Below are 18,227 nucleotides of genomic sequence, written 5' to 3'. Positions count from 1 at the left end.
ATCATAAGAAATATAATAATTATGATTATAAATCATCAGGTGATGATGATGATGATGATGATGATGATGATGATGATGATGATGAGGAGGAGGAGGAGGAGGAGGAGGAGGATGATACTGACAATAATTCTAATAATAATAAATGCTATATCATATGTTTTTTCGAAGTTTTCCTTACATATGTATATATATATCTCAGCACAACCATTCATAAAAAAATAAGTAGATACACAAATACACATATGTATATATATGCACAAAAGTACATACACGCATGTACAATATACATATGAAAGTACACGTACACACAATTTCATACACACAAACATTCACACACCTGAATGTTTGAGAAAAAAATTTATGGCACCAATGGAATATTATGAGCAACCTTAAATATTCCCTTTGTGTATATTGAGGCTGAGGCTGCTGGACTTGTGAAATACGAAGGTAATGTGCAGGAGAGAGCATTGTTGCAATAAGTTTGTAATGTGGAGTGTTTGTAGTGTAGTGAAGGTCCATTAAAATAGTGTCTGTGATTAATTAAGTGGATGCGAATTGAAGGGCAGGTGGACAATCAGTAGGACACGTATTAGACATGAACACTGGAAGAGCTGTGTGGGTCAGCCTGACTATTCTGGCAGTATCAAAAGGGCAGTTGTTGGAAGGTGTTATGTTGTTTGGTTATGTAAGGGGTAGGATTTTGGGCAAGTTTTAGGCCGTAAGTAGTTTGAGGAAATATTTTTTTCTGTAATCTTAGTTTGGTTCCGGCACTGGGCAAAGCCCTGGTTTTTATTTGGTGCTGTGTGATTAGTGGAAGTGTAAAAATTATTATATATTTTACCAGCGGGCAAGGAATTGCGTTCAACAGGCGCCATTAATATTTTATTATTCTGTGGCCTAATGACCCATATGGGTTTGGCACTTGGTTTTGCTTGTAACAAAAATGTGGCCTAATTTTAAATAACTGGAAGCAGTGTACTGGTGAGTTTTGTGTAAGATATCAAATGTAATTAATTATAATAATCAAAAAGAAGCGCTAAGCCACAAGGGCTATACAGCGCTGCAGGGTAGGGAAGGAAGCGAGGGTATCAGGCGGCAGAGGGGGAGAGGGATGATTAGTAGGTTACAGAAAACAGCGGGGCAGGGGTAGTGCGGGGTTAGAGGGTAGCAAGAGATTGAGGTAGAAAGGGCTGAAGGTATCATCATCAGAGTTTGTGGAGTAAGTCAGTTGTTGTCAGAAAGTCAATGAGAGGGTCCGGATGAAAGGTGGGTCCATCAGCAAGAAGGGAAGGTAAAGATAGAGCAGCGGAGCGAAGACGACGTTGGAGGTAAATTCTGCGAGCTCGTTGATAAAGTGGGCAGTCCAACAGAATGTGGCTGACTGATAATGGAGCCTGGCAATTCTCACTGAGAGGAACAGGGTGCCTCTCCATGAGATATCCATGAGTAAGACGAGTATGGCCAATGCGAAGGCTGGAGAGAGTAGTCTCCCAACCTCGACACTGGTGACAAGAAGACGGCCAGTAACCTATACTCGGTTTAATAGAACAAAGTTTGTTATTGTGCAGAGCAGACCAACGTTGTTGCCAACGGGTGTGAAGGTGGGTAGCTATTACAGCAAAATAGTCCGGAAATGGAACACCTCTATATGAAATTGGTAGGTCATGTACTGCTGACCGTGCAGCAGTGTCTGCCTGTTTATTGTCCTGTACGTCAACATGACCAGGGACCCAACAAAAAACAATATCTTTATGCTTGGTAGAGATACAGCATAGCCAAAGTTGGATACGGAGAACTAGGGGGTGAGGTGTATAGCCTGTAGAGCACTAAGGGAGTCTGAGACAACCACAAATGATGACATAGGCATAGATGCAATACGAATAAGTGCTGCAAGAATGGCATACAATTCTGCAGTAAAAATGCTAGCCGAAGATAGTAAATGCACTTGCACGACGCAGTCCGGAAACACTGCTGCAAATCCGACGCCGTCAGAAGATTTAGAGCCATCTGTGTACACATCGATGGCATGAGAATGAGAGTGGAAGTGGTCAAGAAAAAGAGAACGGGAAGCCACCGTAGGCAGTTGAGCTTTCGAGCAAGGGAGTGAGAAAGAACAAACCCGAACATCTGAAACTTCCCAGGGGGGTAGGGAAAAGTGAGATGCTACATGAACATATAAAGGCGGTAACTAAAGGGAAGACAAGAGCGAATCTAGGCAAAGAGAGAAGGGACGGAGCAAACAGGAGTGGCGAACAAATAAAGAATGTCTACTAATATCAGTGACCATTCTATAAATGGAAGGATTGCGGAGATCGTGAGAGCGCACATAGTAGCGAAGGCAATGGGCATCACCGTGATCAGACAAGGATGGAACATTCGCTTCTGCATAGAGGCTCTCAACAGGGGAAGAGCGAAAAGCACCAAGGCATGAACGTAATCCTTGTTGATGGATGGGGTTAAGGCTAGAGAGAGTAGCAGGAGAGGCCGCTGAATAGATCTGGTCACCATAATCGAGTTTCGATAAAATGAGGGCTGAATGTAGGCGAAGGAGAGTTCGACGATTAGCTCACCATGAAAGATGAGCAAGGGTTTTAAGAAGGTTCAGCCGGCTGTGACAAGTTGCCTTTAGAGAGGTAATATGGGGTTTCCAGGATAACCTACGGTCAAAGAGAAGGCCTAGAAACCTGACTGTATCATAGAGGTACAAAGGATACACAGATAACCCGCACATAGAAGAGAGAAGCTTACGACGATGTTTCGGTCCGACTTGGACCATTTACAAAGTCACACTGGTCCAAGTCGAACCGAAACGTCGTCGTAAGCTTCTCTCTTCTATGTGCGGGTTATTTGTGTATCGTTCCAGTCACGGTATTGTTACTTTTTTTGTTATTTAAGTACAAAGGATGATCGGAGATGACAGAGCGTCTAGTGAAAGTAATTTGGTGAGTTTTGGTACTGGAAAATTTAAACCCATGCGTGGTGGCCTAATTGGAAACACGGTCGACTGCATGCTGGAGAGAAACTCTAATGAGGTGACAGTCAGCGCCTGCACAAGCAATAGCGAAGTCATCTACATAGAGTGATGACCAAATATTGGATGGAAGAACAGAGGCCAAATCATTTATAGTAAGGAGAAAAAGTGTTGTGCTCAGAAAACATCCCTGAGGGACAACTTCAGCTTGGACAAAGTCCGGGGAGAGCACATTGTTGACTCGAACACGGAAATGTCTGTCAGTTAAAAAGTTTTTAAGGAAAGATGGCAGATTGCCTCGGAGGCCTAAGAAGCGGGCTTGGGCCAAAATATTATACCTCCAAGTTGTGTCATATGCCTTCTCAAGGTCAAAAAATATGGCAATAACTGAGTGGTTATTTGCAAAGGCATTACGAATATATGTATCCAAGCGTAGTAAGGGGTCTATGGTAGAACAGCCCTTACAAAAGCCATATTGACGAGTGGAGAGACTGTTGTGTGCAGGGCCGGATTACCGCATAGGCAAACTAGGCATTTGCCTAGGGCCCCTCGCATTTGGGGGCCCTGCGGTCCAAGGGGTTCAGGGGCTCATCCAAGACTGCGCACATGGTGCAAGTGCAAAGGGGTCCCTACCTAAAAAGTTTAAGTGTTTGGAGAGTAAAATTGATTTTTAAAAATTAATCAAAACAAAAATAAATAATGAAATAAAATAAAATAAAAATAAATAAACCTAACCATAGATGGCAACACTCAACACGCCTTTGTTTACATCAGAACAGCTGTGTTTTCCCGCTAATGGGTGAGTATGGGACATTCCTCTCCAATTTTCTGTAGTAATTACACGTTATCTAGACTTGTACTGTGACAAATTAACTGAAGTGTAGTTGATAGACATTGATGTGTATGGATAAATGTTTGCTTTCGCCTCTAAATGTTAAGGGAGGTACCTGATAGGGTTACTTGACCAGTAAAGACGCATGGACCAGTAAAGACGCATTTTTGGTAAAAATACTATAAAGAAAAACCTAAAAACGCAAACTGACTTCCGTTTGTAGGTTTTAAAAGCACTTTGTCCTGTCTTTAAGTCTTTATCATTTCAATAACAGATCTCAATTGATTGATGTTCTACATCACTTCCGTCGCAAATGCTTAGTTTTCAAGTTGCGACGGAAGTGATGTAGAACATCAATTAATTTACTACATATTTCCCCAGAAACACATAAGCCACATCAGAAAATCGTTGGTTGGGTGAAACTGAAAATTGTCCCTGCATTCTTTAATTCTCATGTACTTATCTATGGTGGTAGGCCATATATCATGCAAAACATAATGATTAGTTTAGTTATGAAAATGGTAATATAAATACCATTGTGCATTGTTCTTGGACTCGGTACGATTTCTGTTTAAGTAAATTGGAGATCAAGGAGGATGAATTAGTAAAATATTCGTAGCCCAAATCACTAACCTAATCTATGGTAAAAGTTCTGTATATGACTCCTTTCTGGTAACGTTTTGAATTTTTAGATGCACAGCCAGAGGAAAGGGGGCTACAAGGGCCATATCCCCCAATTGGCAGAAAAAACATTTAATAATAATTAAAAAATTAATAATAATTGATAATGAAAAATTTGTATTTGCATGATTACAGACAGTGATACATCCTCATCATGTCATCTCGTGAACGTGATGTTGGACGTTCTTATGCAAGTGGGTCACAGAAAAGAAAGAAGAAAATTCAAGAAGAAGAACAGAAAAAGAAAGATGTAGGAAGCTGCAGAAAGATCACAGACATGCTCACGAAAACAGTTTCTGATGTTACCAGTACAGTTGAATCTGCAGATACGTCAGATCATACAGGAAGACTTCCCTACATTATTTCTCAGCCAGCATCTACTTCTTTTGTGTCTCCTCTCAATGTCTCAACGGACATTTCATCCACAGGATTTGTCTTAAAAGATCCTGCCTCATGGCCAAATGTAATCCCAGATTCTCTACGTAATGCTTTCATTGCAGAAAACTTCAGTCAAGCTCTGAACATTGACTTTAGGAAATCAGCAAGGATTTATGATGATGGAAGTCGTCGATGTTTAAAGTCATCAATGTTTTATAGGAAGCTTGCAAATTCAGAAACTGTGAAAAGATCATGGATGGTATACTCTGAAACCTCAGGAAAAGTGTACTGTTCAGCATGCAAGCTATTTTCTACCAAAGAAAATACCTTCACACAGGGGTTCAATGACTGGAAAAATTCGAAGCGTTTCGAGGAACATGAAAACAGCACCACTCACAGGAGCTGCATTTTAGCCAGTGTATTTCGTGCACAGAAAAAAGGCTTATTGGACTCTCATTTGGAAAATCAAACTGAAAAAGAGCGCACTTATTGGAGAAAAGTTCTAGAAAGAGTTGTTGCTGTTGTAAAATTCTTAGCTCTAAGAGGACTTGCTTTCCGTGGAGAAAATGAGGTTTTTGGTTCGGAAAACAATGGCAATTTCCTAGGGATCATAGAACTGTTAGCACAATTCGATCCATTCTTAGCAAATCATGTGTCACGCCTTGGGAATGCAGGAAGAGGCACTGTATCTTACATGTCATCTACTATATGTAATGAATTTATTGAACTGATGACTAAGAAGGTCCTCAATAACATCATAGCAGCTGTGAAAACTGCAAAATACTTTGCAATAAGTGTAGATTCAACACCAGATATTTCACATACAGATCAATTGACATTCATTGTTCGCTTTGTCGACTCCAGTGGTAAGCCTGTAGAGTGCTTTATAAAATTCATTCCTCTTTCAGGCCATGATGGAGAAATAATGCTGAATGTAGTACTGGATACTCTGCTTGAACATGATCTCTCTATTATGGATCGCCGTGGCCAGAGCTACGACAATGCAAGTAACATGTCGGGTAAATATAATGGATTGCAAGCCCGTATCAAGCAAATATGTGCCCTGCTCAGCACATTCTCTTACTCTTGTTGGGTCATGTGCTGCGGAGTGTTGTGTCGCTGCAGTTTCATTTTTTGGACTTTTACAAGCACCCTTTAATTTTTTCTCTGCTTCAACGCATCGGTTGAGTATACTCAAGTCAACCATTCATGGAGATGTCATCAAATCATTATCAACAACAAGGTGGTCAGCGCAACATGATGCAACACATGCTTTGAAAGACAGCTTTGCTGAAATACGTTCTGCTTTGATCCAAATAGCAGAGGATGAAGACCAGACAGCAACTACAAGAAGCGAAGCAGCCAGCTTAGCATCAAAATTGGAAGATTTTGAATTGGCCTTACTCTGTGTGCTTTGGGACTGTATACTGGAACGGTTAAATGCCACGAACAAGACACTTCAGAAAATTGAAATTGAAATGGTTACTTGTGCTAACCTCTATGCAGGCTTAGTGGAATTTGTAAGCTCACTTCGCAATGATGAAGCTTTTGAAATGTTTGAAGAGTAAGCTAAACTGCTGGTGAAAGACTACAGTTACCGGGCTGATCATCAGCGGTCAAGGAAGAGGAAACGCAATTTTGAAGAGCCAGACAATGAAATTGTGTTGCTACCAAGGCAGAAATGTAAGACAGCTACATACTTCGTCATTCTGGATTCACTGATTACAGAATTGGTGAAAAGAAAAGAAATCTACCAGAATCTCAATGACAAGTTTGGATTTCTGTTCAAAATTACTACTATGCCAGATGCAGAATTGAGAGAAGCTGCATTAAAGTTGCAACAACACCTTTCAGCAGATGTTCAGGACACATTTGTTGAAGAAATAGTTCATTTTTCTGGGTATATGAATCAGATTAAAGCTCCACCTGAAAAATGTGCGCCCTCAGCTGCTTTGAAAAATTTAAGAAATGCAGGTATCTCAGAAACCTTCCCTAATGTTGACATAGTGTATCGCCTTTACCTAACACTTCCAGCTACTAACTGTGAAGGAGAACGTTCATTTTCTGTTTTGAAAAGAGTTAAAAACCAGCTCTGTTCAACAATGAGCCAAGACAAATTGTGTAACCTAGCCTTGTTGACCATTGAGTCTGATCTAACAAGAAATATTGATTTTCAGAATATAATTGATGATTTTGCCAATATGAAATCCAGAAAAAAGTTTAAGAAGTGCCTGTGAATATAAACAATTCTTTACTTTCTTGAGTTTATATGATTTGATAGTCTTATGCATGATGCAATGATAACAATAATGGTCAGTGATTTATAAAGGGAATAATAGTGCTGTAGTGGTTATGCTGAATATAATAGGTACATGATATCACTACTTTAATAGCCTAATCTAGTAATACTATGCTGTCTTGAGTTTATTCTCTTTAAAATGCATGATTTAACAAGACAGTTATAATGGCTGTTGGTAAATGGTTTTGGTTGTTTTGATGTACTTTCCCTATTAAATTTAATCTAAATAGCCAGAATGTATTTAATTAGACCTTAAACAGGCTCACACCGACCCCCCACCCCCACCCCCAAGCTGGAAGGGGTCGCTTCGCTTACCGTAACTCAAAGGGGCCCCGTCAATTTGAATAGCCTAGGGCCCGGAGACTTCTTAATCCGGCCCTGGTTGTGTGTCTCTAAATACCACATTAAACTCTATTTACCAGATGCTCCATCACTTTGCAAACTGCACTGGTAAAAGCGATGGGACGATAGTGGGAGGCTTCATGTCCTGTAGTACCCGGCTTGCAGAAAGGGAGAACAATGGCAGATTTCCATAGCTGTGGAAGAACTCCTTGTGACCAAATAAGATTGAAAAGGCGTAAGAGGACTGCAAGGGCTGACTGATATAAATGTTGTAACATACGAATATGAATGTCGTCGGGCCCAGGTGTCGATGATCGGCAAGCTGAGGGTGTTGCCTCCAGTTCCTGAAGTGTAAAAGGCACATTATACTGTTCTTCTCTGAGAGAAGAAAAGTCTAAGGGTGCTAACTCTCTGGCAGACTTTGAGGAAAGAAACGAGGGGCAGAGATGGAGCCCCAGAGAAATATGGACCAGATGATTGCCAATTTCATTGGCAACATCTAGTGGGTTTGCTATATCAACACCGGCAACCCGCAGAACAGGAGCCGGGTCAGGAGAATATTTACCACTCAGTTTTCGTACTTTTTTCCAGACTGCACTCATAGAGGAAGCAGAGGTGATGATGGAGACATAATCTCGCCAACAAGTGCGTTTAGCGTCATGGATGACACGAGGTGTAAAGGTTCATCAATGAAGGACGAAGAAGGAACCTCACTAAAAACAGTTAGTTGTGAGTAAAGGTCCCAATTTGCCTGATCAAATTGCCAGCGTGGGTTACGAAGTGGTGGCGAATATGAAGGGGAAGTAAGAATGATTGGAAAATGATCGCTGTCATGTAAATCCGGGAGAACAGGCCAGGTGAAGTCTAGTGCAGTGGAGGAAGAGTGGACTGAGAGATCGATGCAAGAGTGAGTATGAGTACGAGGATCAAAATGGGTGTGAGTACCTGTATTAAAACATGGAGGGGGTGGGAAGCAAGAAAAGCCTCTAACTGAATGCCATGGGAATCACAATGAGACCCCCCCAGAGGAAATGATGGGCATTAAAATCGCCAAGTAACAGAAGTGGTGGAGGTAATGATGAAACAAGAAAGGCAATATCCGGAATAGATAATGTTCGAGAAAGAGAGAGATGCAAAGAACAGAGTGTATACCACCTATGCAGGTGGATACAGGCTGCTGTGTAATGCAGCGAAGTACGAACAAATAGCTGATGGTACGGAATATCAGTGCGTAGAAGAAGGGCACTTTCGTTAACGGTCCCATCAGGAAAAGAGATGAGATAGACAAGAGCAGAGTGTAATTTTGGTTCTTGTAAGCAAACACCAACAGGGGAAAATTGGAAGAGCAACGTCTGAAGCTCACCCCAATTACCCGAGGCCAGGTATATTCCACTGTAAATAGGCCATGATTGGCAACAATAAAGATACTAGAAATCCGCAGGTAAGGGTACTTACGGACTAGAGGGGTTAGAAAAGTCCACATGCGGTGGCAGCAGAAAACGTTCAAGCAGCAAAGGAACGGTGCACTGTGAAGAAAGGAGTTGTGCAGATGGAGAAGAGGAAAGAGGAGGAACAGAGGGTGGATCAGTGTCCATTGATGGTTTGGTCTCTGCAATATATTCAGAGATTGCTTCAAGTGTTTCGGAGTTCAGAGACGTCGTATGGGAGACAATATTGGAGATGGAAGGAGGAGGAGTTTGAGTAAAGATCGGAACTGTAACGGACTGTACCAAGGTAGGGGAGGCGAAAGGGTGGAGGGAACTGGAGAAGTGTGGGAGGGGACAGAAGAGGCAGAAACCTGGGAGGTGGTAGAAGAGGAAGAAACTTGGGAGGGGACAGGGGAGGAAGGCACAGTATGAGGAGGAGGATGAACCTCCACACTTGTAACAGAGCCAGTGAAAGGGAAAGACCCAGGTACAGAGACCAGGAAGGTAAAATGTGGAGGTGAATGAAGGGAAGGAGGGGTTAAAGGAGATTTTTTGGACTTCTGAGAAGTAGAGGGACGATTGGGAGGAAGTGTCGTACGAGGTCTTGTCGATACCAGGGTTTGTGAGGGAGAACACAAAGAAGTGAGAACAGACTGAGGTGTTGAAGTAGGGACGTCTGAGCCCAGGACAGCAAAAGAATTAGATACAGGAGTGACTATGAGACTGGCAACCACAGAGGAGGCTGCAGAAGATGGGACCCCAGAAGTGGGGGGACATTTTGAAACACGAGAATAAGAAACACGGGGTAGTCTCCCTTGGAGGCAGAGATGAGAAACTGCCATAGCATAAGGGAGACCTTCTGCCTCTTTGAGGCGATGAATTTCCCGCTCATTTAAGTAGACCTGGCAATGGCGAGAGTACGAAAGGTGACCCTCGTGACAATTAAGGCAAGAGCGAGGTCGATTGCAAGATGTATTAGAATGGTCATCGGCACCACAGACTGGGCATTTGGCTATAGCTCTGCAATATTTCGCTGGGTGGCCAAATCGCCAATGTCCTGCTACATAAACAGAGGGTGGGAGTTCACGTCTGTCAAAAGTTAAATGAGCCACATTGCAAGGGTATCGTCTCTGCCCAGCGGCAGGAAGAACATAAGTGTCTACCTTGAGAATTGGGAGATCTTGGAGTTCCAGCTGTTCGAGAATGTCATTGCCACATGTCTGGAAATTCTGTTGGACTATGGTGTGGGGCAGAATGACAGTACCACTACAAGAATTGAAGGAATGATGTTTTTCGAGAATGATAAGAATAGTATAGATATGTGAAAGAAGAGAAAGATCATGAGCTTGGGTAGCATTCTGGACTGTGATGATTCATGTACCACTCTTAAGAGCATGAAAGGAAATATCTCTACCAACATGGCGTAGGAGCGCTTTGCCAATACTATGGTCGGAAAGATAGGCAGTAGAAGAAGTCGCTCTTAAAGTAAAGAATTTAGTCCATTGTGTGGTCCAAAACTGTGTGTGAAGAGGGAGTGCATGATGTGTCGGTCTTTTCCGAGTAGAATGGGAAGGTAACGAAGTAACATCATCAGGAGATTGTCATTGGTGTTTAGAAGTGGGACCAGAGTTGGTCCGACGCGGGACGGACTGGCGATTCGAAAATTGCCGCACCATAGAGGTAGAGGCTGGAAGCATAGTCAAAGGAGAGCAGAGGTCAGACAAATCGAAGGAGGCAGTCGAAACCCCAGCACCTGAAGCGGGTGATGAAACAGCACCAGCAAGAAGTACAGGGGCCTTAGGAGTGTCCAAAGAGTGGTTAAAAGACAAAGCGAGGTCAGAACGGGATGCGGTAAGAAGGGGCCCGAGGGTAGCAGGGTCCTGGATTGGGAACTCCATGGTTAGGTTACTTCTTTCTTTTTGTTTTTAAGAAAAAAAAAGAAAGAAGAAAAGAAAATAAAAATAAAAAAAGAATAAAAAAAGGGGGACCGGGGAGGGATAGTTCCTATGAGGAATGAAAGGGCCAGAAATCTCCCTCCACGCCTAAGAGGACCTCAGCACTGCAAGTAGCGCAGATGCAGCATGGAACCTGTGTCATACCCTACCCTTCATGCCAGTAAACCAGCAATCCGGGATAGCAACCTCACATCTGCCAAGCTACCTCGGTGGACAAAAGAGAGGGTGGCCGGATATCTGCCACAAAGCATACCTTCTTCGGCCACCACCCTTGGAATCTGAAAGGTGGCTTGCAGAGATACACCCGTCGCCTGAAAGACACGCAAAGCTACTCCGGGATACCGGAGAGGAATTGGGACATCCCCAAGCGATCCAGATTCCACGGCAAACTACGCCACTGCCAAGAACCTCAATGGAATGGGATGGACCCCGGTACCCTTTCCCCTACCTAGGAACTAGTGTGCCTGTGGGAAAAATCTCAAAGGCCAAAAAGAGGAAGGGCAAAAGGGATGGGGATGGGGGGGAGGAGGTGGAAAGGAAAAAGGGGAGGATGGGGAGGATGGGATAGGGAAGGGGAGATTGGGGGGTAACTAGGTTCGGTCTGAGGAAGGAGACCGACAGGTCTAATTCCTCAGACCAAGAGCCTCTTCACCACGCCAAGGGGCCCCCCTTGAAGAGGATATCAAATGTAGTGATTTTTTGATAATATTTTTAATTACATTAAAGTGGTCCAAATTTGAGTACCTTGTAAAGTTATACTTGTGTTCATTATTTTTTTTTGTAATGGTGTTGTGTGCTGTATATTGTCTGACTTAATATAGTATTATATTTTTGTATATACTAGTTTATCTATCCCCCCTGAAGAGGATTTTTTGTCTATATGGATATAATGGCTTTATTGAAACCGAAAATCCTTCCCACCATCACATCCAGTTTCACACATGTACCTCCAGTTGCACCCATCCACCCATCACTTCACACCCAAGGAGGTCAGCCCATTGAATACCCCTGACTCCCCCCTTTTACCAACATACTCACCCCTGCAGTTAAAAACCCATTATAATGCCAACAAATTCCCTATTGTTAATCCTCTATAACCTTCAGAGAAAACCTCATTGTGACACAAAGTTCGATAAAACTTCGCCGCCAAAATCCTTCTCAGCACTTCCCCACTCTCCTTTCCCCTCATACCCTACAAAACATATATGTAGTCCACGATTATATATGCTAAACCCCTTGCCACACCCTCATCCACCCCACTCATATCAAGACTTAATGCTCGCAATACCGACACACCATGACCCCCCCACTCTTGCCAATACCTTACTCATCCATACCCTGATGCACTCCAAACCTTCACAAAAATAGACAACATGATACGCAATCTCTTCCCCACTGCATCTGCTACACACCCCACCCTCGATGACTCTCCTATCTCAGAGCATCGCTCCTGTTGGCAATGTACCATGTAGGAAACAATACATAACCTCACGGGCCCTAGGTCGTATCCTTAATTTACTAAATCTTTGCCATATTACATCCCATGCATACATGGGGTAGATCCCTTCAATCGGCACCATTACATGTCCCTCTAACAATTTACACAAAGTTCCCACCTTTACTTTTCCCGGTTCCCTGGCTAACACTAAGGCACATAACACTTCTTCACATTCCTTCATTTCCGCTCCCCTATATCATTTCCGTAGGTGATCATGTACCTTATCTGGCTGCCCCCCCCCCTCCATCCACCTGCAGGCATCACTTCCCTCTTAATGAACACACATTTCACACACTTTCTCAAGTCCAACAAACCCAACCCTCCCTTACATACCTGCAATGTCACTACCTCCTTTTGCAACCAGTTGCACCTTGAACCCCACAAGAATTTGAACATTCTAAGATTACTCATGATAACGGTTCCTGTTAATGGCAACACTGCCAAAACAAACCAGACTTTACTATATAGCAATACATTGATGATAATTGCTCGTTTCCTAAGGGTTAAATGGCGAGGTCGCAGCATTCCCAATAGTCGCTGCACCTGTTCCACCATCCTATTCGAATTGTTGACCCTTGCAACACTCAGGTCAGCCTCATATATGACACCACAGATTTTCAGACTCCCTGTCTGATGCTGCACGACATCACATCCCCATTCTAATCCCCCTGTCCATTCTCCCAGCCCCATTATCATTGACTTCTCCAGATTTACCTTCGTCCCAGTAGTTCTCCCAAACATGTGTACAATTTCCCCCAAAACTCCTAACCGTGTCTCCTCACACACCAAAATAGTTGTATCGTCAACATAGCCCACCAAGCCAGGCCAAAGCTTCTGCACACCATCCCCCCTCCCCCAGTTCTTAAACGATCCTCCACCATCCTATAAAAACAATCCTGAACACATGCAAACAATAATTGTTATATAGGACATCCCTGCCAAAGACCCCACTCCATGCTGACTCCCTCCCCCACACACCCATTGATTTGCACCCTTACCTTCGCTCCTGAGTACAACGTATCCACGCACCCCACTATTTCTTCGCCAAACCCCTGTCTGAGGAGAATATCCCGCAAAGCCCCTCTTTCCACCCTGTCATAAGCCCTTTGCCAATCAAATGGACACAATGCCCCTCTTTCCCCTTCCATGTCTTCCAGGAACCCCTTTATGATCCTGTGGCCCTAGACCATTGACCCACCTGGCAGCCCAAACTGAGACTCAAACACCACCCTCCCACAATACATTGAAGCCTACTCCCAAGAATTTTCATGAACAGTTTATAATCAGCACAAAGCAACAAAATGGCTCGGTAATCCTGAAGGGTACTCTGCTTTTTACCCTTCGGGACCAACACCACCACCGCTGTTGCCTGCGATTCTCCCATCTTACCTCTGTCTTTTATGGCATTCATTAACCTTACTAGGAAACCCCTTAGCAGACCCCAGTGTTGTACATAAAATTCGCTTGGTAAACAATCTATCCTGGGTGCGTTTCCCTTCATGTCCATAAGGGCTCTCCATATTTCCTCCTCCTCAATGACCCCACCCAGTGCCTCCAGATCACTCCTCCCCAGTTTGCATGGCACATACTCACATACCTGCCCAAGAACCTCGCCATCCACCCCACTACTTTTCCTGTACTCTGCATACGCACTCATCCCCATTGTTTCCCATAATACCTGATCTTCTCTAAAACCCCCCACCAAAGAAATGACTTGCAATCCCGGTATTGTAGTTGTTTGCTGTCGTACCTTCTGTCCTCACAGCACACAAGCCAATGGCTTGTCTCCCCAGAGTACTTCTTCCAACCCCGCTTGTACCCGCATCACTGCAAAACATTCTTCTTGCAAATCCCTTATCCTGTCCTTCAACATTCGTATTTTCTCCACAGGGTAAACCCCCGCTACTGCCCCCCTCCTCGCGTAACAATCCCGTAATCTAGATTCTAAATAATTTGACAATCCATATCGCAATTGATTATTGTGTTTTGCCCTCCCTCACATAAGATTGACGTATTCTTACCTTAGCCACACTATCCCACCATCCTATCACATCCTCCTCAGTCCTTCCCTCCACACAGAGCTGTTCCCAAAATAGTGCAAAACCTCCACTCCCTCCCCATCCCCCAAAACCATCGTATTCAGTTTCCAATAGCTTCCCTGCCTACGAGCCAAAGCTTTCCACCCCACCTCCACTATTACCGCCCTATGATCGGAAGACACAATCTCAATAGTTTTAAAAGACTCTAGCAAAACCTTCTGAGATAAATATATCCTGTCCAAACGAGCCGCGTATCCCCGCCTGATAAAAATATGTTCCACCTCCCACAGACCTCCCCCAAAACCATCACATAACTCAAGATCTCTAAACACGCCCCCTGAGACTGAGGAAAGATATCCTGCTCCTCTGGGTTCCACGTCTGCCCTCTTAACTACAAATTCCAATCCCCCCCCCAAAATCGCCACAGACGGTAAAGTGCATAGAAAGTACACAAGTTCCTCCCGCACAAAATCCGTCTTTACTTTCGCTTCACTTTCTGCTGGGGCATACACACACACTAATGCCACTCTCTCTCCCATCCACCATCCTCCCACATGTAATACTCTCCCCCCTCCCCCCTTCTTTCCTGTGCATTACTAACGGGTTCGCCTCCCTGATCAACACACCCACTCTTCCTTTTAAATGCTCAGACGGCAACACATAAGCCTGGTACCCAGGCACCACTAATTCACGACCAAGTTTAAAATTGTGTTACTGCACAAAAGCTACGTCAACCTTGTATCTATTCAAAAACATCCGGAAGTACTCACATTTTACACCATCACACAGACCATTAATATTTATTGTTACACACCTGAGGTCGGTTTAAGGTTTCCTTCCCCGCCTTATTTCAAGACTCTTCCCTTTCTGACCATTCCCCTGGGTATTGCCTTTGGCACGTACTCCACCCTCCTTCCCTACCTTCGCCCCCCTTCTGTTGTGGCCCTCTCTTAGAGTCACTCTGGGTACCATTACCCCATGCCTTTTTCCCTGGCCTTTGCGCAGGCGTCAGAACATCGCCTGAATCTGCCGCCGCCGCCCTTTTCCTAGTTGCCCCCTCCATCTCCATATCTGTGTCCTGGGAGCCCTCACAATGGACTCCCACCTCTACCACCCTGAATTCGCCTCCATGTCCTTCCATGGCACTGCATTGTCCATCACAGGTGCCACCTGGTCCTCCCTCCTCTCGCACACACCTCCTTCTGCCCCGATCCCAGATTCCTGCTAGCTGCGACTCTCCACCTCCATAGACTGTAACATAGCCTGTAACACTGTCGCCAACTCCTCCTCGATAGCTTTCACTTCTGCGCCCACTTGCACCTCCTCACACGACAACTGTACTGTCAATGGGCTGGGTGATTCATGAATCACCACGTCCCCTTCCGATTCTACAGGAGGAGCCACCACCTCTTCACTCCTCATGCGACCATGCCCTCCTTGCCTCCGTTCTTCCTCAGGCATCGTTTTCTCATGCGCAGGTACTCCGCCTCTTGCCGGCCCAGGAGCCCAATTCTGCTTGCCACAATCTGCCGCCATATGGTCATATTCGCCACACAGTCGGCACGTACACCTCTGCCCGGCATACGCTACCATTACCTGGGTTTTAAACTCCTCGAGATATACATACAAGGGTATAGGATGTCTCACCGTCATCTTGAGACTGAAAGTACCCTCAGGAAATCCTGCGTAAGCTCCTTTTACCCATTTTCCAGGTTGGGCTAGATGTACAGTCCCATATCTTTCGAAAACACTTCTGATATCTGCTTCATCAGCCTCAAAAGGCACGTTGCGGAGCTTGACCCACGAATGTCTTGATACATCCGTCAACCTGATCCTCACTGCAGGTGTTACATTAATGCTGACATCTTGGCAACGATCCACCAACGCCTCGTACACTTGAGCTCTTAGCACTTTCACAAATATTCTATAAACACCATTTAGTGCCACTCCATATAAATCCTCGTCTCTGATACCGTATGTCTCCCTTATAATTTTGGGCAATAACACCTCGACTGACGTAGGCGTTAAAGCCCCACTAATGAGCTCAATGCCCAGAGTATTCACTCTCCGGCGCACACCTAGCGCCATATTGTTGTCTGAGTAGCTCTTCTGGGTAAACAGTAGAGGAGTGCAAAGCACGACCGCACTCTACCTCGTCCAGGCAGCGAAAAATTCCCCGAAGAGGATTAACCAGCTGTTTAGCGCTTTTGGTGAATTTACCTTTCTGGTCCTAGGGTGGTATATGTTGTTTAATATATTACAAGCCCCATAGACTACGTTTTACCCCCCTAGGAGCCAGTTTAAATACCTAACATTGGGATAACTTTCTCGGATCACTCAGTCACCGGAATACATCTAGTATAATCTTACAATTAACTTGCATAATGAAATTTAATGCTAAAATGAAGGAAATACTCCAAGTATATGTCTGAATTTCATCATATTAATATGAAATGTCATAAATCTAAATAATTATAAAGGAAATACAATATTACCAAAGTTAAAACAGATATTAGCTCACCTTCACATTATTCACTATCATTATTGTGTTTAATATTTAAAAAAAATATTATTACACGTGTTTATTGATTAAACTGAGTAAATATCTTTTCATCTTTATTAATAACTGGTATTAGTGATATACGATCAGCTATATGTGAAAAGAATTAATAATAATTTCTGAAGCTTCGTATTCTTATGATTTTTGTTCAATTTTACAACAGTAGTTAAACTCACAATTGCTCCTTAAGCTCATGAAACTAATTACTCTGTTTATAAAGAACTTCTTGTAATGTACTCCAATCGTCCGATTCATCTACTACAAGAGATTGGCGTCTCAGACCGATTGTTTACAGCATCACAACTTTACATAAGTAAGGATTTGCCACCTGAACAGTTTTGAAGTTGGACGTGTATAAAAATAGGCTGTTTTTATGTAATAACTAAAGACTGCACGATCGTTAGTTAGGTCGTAATCCAAATTTGAGATTTTCATCGTGGTGCAAACTATGTATGCAGTATATGTGGTTTACTTGTAGATGATTTTCGGGGTCACTGCTTATTTTTCGAAGTCCCAGATCAGACCACAATATTCATCTTATATTCAATAAATCTAAAAATAAGATCATTATAACACAATATATTACCGGAGACATTAACAAAGAGGCGACCGGTCAGGTTGCGCTAGCAAGTCTCGGGAGATGGAAATTTTCATTGTCTTCCCCTCGATTTTTTTTTTTTTTTTTTTTTTGGCTTTTTGTGTGTTGTGGTAGATGGTTTCCTGGTAAGTGAGGAGGAGGAGAGAGAAGCGAAGATGTAAACAGTGAAAGAGATTCGTTTAATGTGATAATTACTGATGGCTACATTTTTAATTTCATTAGAAAATGCAAAAGTTTCTCTCACTTGTCGCATCTATACATATTTACATCTCTCACTGAGGATGCATTCAAAATTCTAAACCAAGCATTTTGAATCTTCTTTATTCACACTTTTATTTAAAATGAAACTGTGAACCCATGGATTTGTGTGTGTGTCAACGTGGCTTGGGATTAGAGTAGTAAATGTGTATGTGTGAGAGTTATTTCTTAAAAATTGTATTTACTTACGCATGAGTAATGCAGATTCTGCACGTGTTGCTTTTTTCTTGCGTACATGTGTTAACATACGGAAACGTGTATGTGATTATGTACAGAGTGTGCACTTGTGGATCTTTGCTTCCCTGTACCTTTAAAAGAGGAGAAAAGCATAACCAACAAGTAGAAGCACGCACGAACATTCATCCATATTCACAAAAACTATTAAATAG

Source organism: Cherax quadricarinatus, chromosome 59 (assembly GCF_038502225.1).
Source record: "Cherax quadricarinatus isolate ZL_2023a chromosome 59, ASM3850222v1, whole genome shotgun sequence".
NCBI lineage: Eukaryota > Metazoa > Arthropoda > Malacostraca > Decapoda > Parastacidae > Cherax > Cherax quadricarinatus.
The sequence above is the reverse complement of the archived record's forward strand: the minus strand, read 5'-3'. Positions refer to the sequence as shown.